Source organism: Sinocyclocheilus anshuiensis, unplaced genomic scaffold, assembly GCF_001515605.1.
Source record: "Sinocyclocheilus anshuiensis isolate Anshui unplaced genomic scaffold, SAMN03320099.WGS_v1.1 scaffold272, whole genome shotgun sequence".
In the NCBI taxonomy this organism is placed as follows: domain Eukaryota; kingdom Metazoa; phylum Chordata; class Actinopteri; order Cypriniformes; family Cyprinidae; genus Sinocyclocheilus; species Sinocyclocheilus anshuiensis.
In genome coordinates this window covers 1,036,107-1,041,815 of record NW_015554117.1, presented here as the reverse complement: position 1 = coordinate 1,041,815, position 5,709 = coordinate 1,036,107, and the positions used below count along the sequence as shown (strand labels likewise).

The following is a 5,709-nucleotide window of genomic DNA, read 5'->3' as shown; positions in this document are numbered from 1 at the left end:
GTTAATGCCAAAGAGCTCAATTTTGGTCTCATCTGACCACAGCACTTTCTCCCAAGCCTTTTCCGAATCATTTTGATGTTCTTTGGCAAACTTTAAACTGGCCTGTACATGTGCATTCTTGAGCAGGGGGACCTCCTTTGTAAGTGGGCAAACTTACAAAATCAGCAGGGGATCAAATAAATATTTTCCTCACTGTATAAACACAGTTACTTCACAGACTAACTCAGATAATACGCATACATATCTCATAATATACAGAATATAATATAAATAATAATATATAATTAAATTAAATATATTATGTTATTAAAAACTTTTTTGACTGCCTTGAGGCTAAGATTGCCACGGAGAGAATTTAGAGGGAACTTTTTAAGTTTTGCTCCAGTAATAGTTATATATATATTCACTTTTCAGCAATTCTTTTTATAATTCTTTATTGTTTCAAAGTTTCAGTGAATGGACTGAATCCCAGATATCCACTGACCATGGCTGGACTTGCCATTGGCTGGACTTACCGTCAGACATAACAACCCAGTGTTTGGGTAGTTTTTGTGTTACTCAGATCCTGGGTCAGACGTATTATTTATCGTAGAGTTATTTATCGCGGGGATTTTGCGTCTTCTCTTCTCGAGAGAGCAGTTCTAAGCGCCATCGAATTGATGCATTCTTCGGTAAAATACAGGTTTGTGTACATTTTATTTTATCTATAAAATCGCTACTGTGCTGTATATCATTAAATTTTATGCAGAGCAACATACAGGTGCACGGTGTGAATCACCTTTAACGAGTGTCGCGGTCTTTTCGCGTGATGGAAAAGCCTGATGCTTTGCATAAAATAAATGATTTTATTCATAAAGATACATGTCCTCAGAGCAGTTTATTGTTTGTTTATTGGTAGGTTATGGAGTCACAGCATGTTTCGGCTAGAGTGAAACGCAGGGCGGCGGTCCGTTAGCAGTTCCCCGCCGAACACGACTCCAGCTCAGGCACGAGAAGCAGCGCCGTTACGATGGAAACAGAATAATAGAGACTGGTTGATTACACGTGAATTACTTCTGTTTAATGTTGAATTTTTCTTCTAAAGTTTGTTAAACGAGTTTAAACATAGGCAATATGTATAAAAAACGATATAAACAATGCTGTAAATGATAAATAAAGGAAAATAAAGGAAGTTATCATGCAAACCAGTGGTTGTGTGGAGTATTTTAGAAAAATTTAGAGGATTTAAGTTAATCTGTAAAAAGTATTTAATGTATGAAGTAAAAAATAAGCTAGTAAAAATGAATAAACGCATTAGCGGGGTTAAATCAACCCATTATGCTGGGTAAATTTAACCCAAGATGGGTTCTGAACTATATTTACCCAGCCCTTGGGTTAATAACAACCCAAATTGGGTTGTTTTTAACCCAGTGCTTTTTAGAGTGTACCCGTTTATGTTTGTTTGATTTGTTCAATTATATGCCAGTCAGAAATAATCAGCCGCATTTCCACTGTGCACGCAAGGGCTAAACGGGCCAGCCGGGGCTAACAGCTTCCAACTGCGACCTTCAAGGCCATAATCAAACAGCATAAACTGATATTTATGATTATTTCACATAGAACAAGGACACATGTATTGAATTGCATCTGGGCCAATTAATTTGTGATCACATGGCTACTTTAAACAGCTCCATTAATCATTTAGCTCAGCACACTGATAAAGATAAAGATACATTCTCATATGTTCACACCTCATTTCTTTACACAGGATGATTCTATATTAATGTTCCACTAAATTACACGATTTGAAGAGTTTTGAGCACTCTCTCTCCCGTCTCACTGCCATCACACATAGTGGGGCAGAAATGTCATCAAAAGGATGTAAAAAAAAATAAAAAATTAGCCATTTAATGAGTTTTTATAGCCTATGATAGAGTTAGCCTATCACACAAACAATTGTTTTTCAGAATATCTGCATGATCACAAATGTAAAATAGGCTAAACAACAAGTTTCAGAGTAACTTCAGACACAAAATTCCGAAAAAAAAAATAGACCAAACAACAGAACCGCTGCGTCTCCAAGCAACACAGTGTTTTGTTCCTCAGTGTTTCACGGACCAGTAAATGATTCAATCAGGCTATAAATACAGTCGTTTGCGAAGTTAAATGAATTAGCATTTTAAACGATTCGGTTGATTTAAGGATTCAACTCACTCATTAAGACACTTGCTGCCACCTACTGGCGGTTGTAGTTTCATATTTTAAATAAGTAGCTTATTTCATTTTTGCAATCATTTAATATTTCTACATTAAAATGTTATATTTAAACAACACAATTTTTGCAGAATCTATCTATGGATTTTGTTGATAGTGTTTTCATTTGATTGTTAATATCCAACATGTCTTTTTATTCTGATTGAATTTATTGATTAAATTTGACTCTGATATAAGAGGACACAGATATGACAATACATTTTTATAATAATAATACATATCTGGCATTTTTTGCTCAGTGTTATTTCAGGGTTTTGATCTCTCAACTGAGAGAACACATCCTGTTTTTCGAATTATGATGACTATTTAATTTTACATCTAAACTTTAACTGGGCTAGACATGTTGCATATTAATTGTACTATATATGAACCTCAAAGCATATTTAAATTTTTGTGTATTTTGTGTTACTGCATCATGATGTCATAGTTGAGGACATTTGTAGTATATAGATATAGGGCCCAAACATAACCTCAAGGCCAGGGGCCCCCCGGCCCCCTAAGTCCTGCCCTGCCACTGAACCCTAGAGGCACAATCCTCACAAACACTATAATGTGCATGCAGCATGATGGCAGGACAATGCCATCTAGTGGCACGTTTTGCATGTTGTGGCTGCTTGTTCTGGTCAGAAAATCATACAAATACAAGTAGTTTCAAGACTCCCACCTTTAATAGACTCCGTGAAGAAGAGATTAATGCAATAGTTTCTAACTAACAGTACTTAGCATTAGACTGTCCTTTTGGAGATTTCAATCGTTATGTTCAGTTATTTATATACGGTTTTAGAATAATTTCATATACAGATTACTTTAAAGGGGTCCTATTATGCTCTTTTACAAAGTCTTGATTTTGTTTTGGGGGTGTACTAGAACATGCTCTCATGCTTGGTGGTTCAAAAAAAACATAATTTTTCACATAATTTACATTATTAAAATACCTTTCTCCCCAGTCTGGCACAAACGGCTCGATTAGTTCTGGGTTTGATGAAGGCCCTGCCTTCAGAAAAACGAAATGTGTTGTGATTGGTTAGCTGTCCCAGTGCGTTGTGATTGGCGAACAGCTTAGACGGTGTTTTAGTACTGCCCCGCCCCTTGCCAAAGCAGCAAGTTCCGTCTGCTCCGGTTTAGTTAAGGATGGCGTCAATATTGCCATATCAATTTGAGCCGGATTCAGACCCAGAAAACTATTGAACAAGAGGATTGCGCAGAACCTTTGCACGCACGGATATTGCAAGACATATTAGAGTGGTAACGTTATTGTTGTTTTGTTTTTTTGGTTAAATCACATTTTAGATACGATGTTAACAACCGCTTAATGCTCAGGAATGGAGTTAAAAATAAATAGCAACCACCGTTTCCTGACGTTGTCCGCTTTAGGAAGGCCAAACAAAGACATTTGAGCACGGGGGTCAAAAAAACAGCGTTTCTTCAACATGGCGAAAACTTGACGCTACAGCAGCTCTTCTTCTTCTTCGTTTTCTCTGATGCACCAACTCTACAGCAGCACTTCTTCGTCGTCGACTTGTCTGATGCACTCAACCAAGCATTCTAACCAAGACCTCGCCCCTCCCCACCCCCAACCATTCGAATTTCCGTAGGCGGGAATTATTTTAATTATATTCTAATGGGCCACTTTGTGACATCACAAAACCCCTAAAAGCAACGCTGTAGTCCAAACGAGCCGTTCGTTGTAGTTCTTGAAAAGGGATTTTTTAAAAACTAAATATCTCTCTTTGGAGTGGACTTTGAGATTTGTTACTTTGTAGATCTTTTTATGTCCAAACATACACACTACACACTGACTAAAATCCAAAAAGTGAAAAAGCATAATAGGACCCCTTTAAACACTATACACTAATTACATAAAATTCTCCTATAAATGACTGTTTACAGGTGCATATTTAAAATGTCATTTAAAAATAAGGTAACACTTATTTTATAACACTTACGTTTGCAAACATGAGATAGGCCTCAGGAACATGCATTAATTTGAGTTTGTTCAGTTACAAAAAATAATATTGTTCACTTATAATACAAGAGCTAATGTTAACTTAATTTAACTTGAAAATGGTTAAAGATAAATAGTATGTGAAGAAATTAACATTCTGATTAATACATGATGTTTAAGTATTGTTCAATGTTTTCTTATAATACCTAATGCAATAACTAATGAATAGAGCCTAATTGTGAAGTGTTACCAAAAATATTTAACAGTTATACATTGTAACCAAAAAATATTTAGACACTTAAATCACAACTAATTTGTCTAAATGTCATTGTATTAGGTATCAAAATACCAAGCAAGCAAAAATACTTTTTTCTTCATTTTTACCTGTATTTACTCATCAAAATTCTAAAGCATTCTTTAAAAAATAAAGATATTTTGTTATCTAAAAACTGAAATACACAACTTCTGTACAGATTTTTGCCCCGATTTACAGTCTGGACGAGTCGACATTAGTTGCTGAAAGTCAGAGCCAGCCTGCAGATGTTGAGAAGACAGAGTTGACCGATTTCAAAGAAAACCACGTAGTGTATGATGGGCACAGGCTCTGATTCCATTCAGTCGTCGGAGGACAAACGTTTAATATTTTAAGCCGATTTTAAAACATTGCTTTCATTTTTCATGCATCTCCTAGCAGCAAGCCACGTGTTTCTGCCTGAGATTGTTGTGAAAGTGGTAGATCCTCAGTCGCTTAAGTTACTCCTCTGTAATGTCGGCAAGTGTATGACACCTAGTGTTTTAAAATCTGTTCAGATTTTAAGAGTCGTGTAGCGTATTCCTGCCTTAACATCGATATTCATACATTTGTGTTTTAAGTGTCCAAATACTCAGGGAGAACATTGAATAAAGGACGAAAAACCTAAATAACACCTTTTTTATGTTTGGCATCCAATATGTTCCTGCTCACTTATCAAAGAGGACAAAGTTTTACCCACACTACTAAAGAAAAAATACTGTACAGTATTAGAGTTTAAGACCGATACCGATGATAGTACTTCACGCACAGACTCTGTGAGTGTTTCTCAGGAGAATCATTACATCCTCAGCACTTACAGCAGCACCTTCCTGATGCTCAGTAACTCTCCAGGTCCTGGATCAGACCTTCTTGAGACTGAACCTTCAACCTTTGAGTTAGTGATCTGGATCCTGAACCATCAGGCTGTGTTTATGTCCACAGTTTAAAAACAAAGATTGTGCAGTAAGAGCAAAAAATGATATTAAATATATTTATTTAAATAGATCATCTTTAATATTATTTCATAAGCAGGAGTTCTGCATTAATTTAAGGAATTTTGCAATGTTCTCCAAAAACAGCACACATCTATTTGATGTGCCAAAACAGAAGCAAAAAGCAATGAGAACACCAAAAAAAGTCAGTTTTCCAGTTCTGAATATGACTAGAAAATTAAGGATACCTTAAAAAAAAAAAAAAAAAAAAAAGACAAAACTATGAA

General features: G+C 35.8%; 1 protein-coding gene and 1 long non-coding RNA gene across 2 annotated transcripts in view; one reads left to right on the top strand and one right to left on the bottom strand.

Moving 5' to 3' along the window:
* Positions 1–5,709, bottom strand: part of LOC107669875 (splicing factor, arginine/serine-rich 15-like) — a 33,954-nt gene that overhangs the window by 5,500 nt on the left and 22,745 nt on the right. The gene's annotated exons all lie outside the window — the stretch shown is intronic.
* LOC107669896 (uncharacterized) lies at positions 601–1,024 on the top strand. Its single transcript, XR_001632040.1, has 2 exons — positions 601–682; positions 899–1,024. It is a non-coding gene; the product is annotated as an uncharacterized LOC107669896 (long non-coding RNA).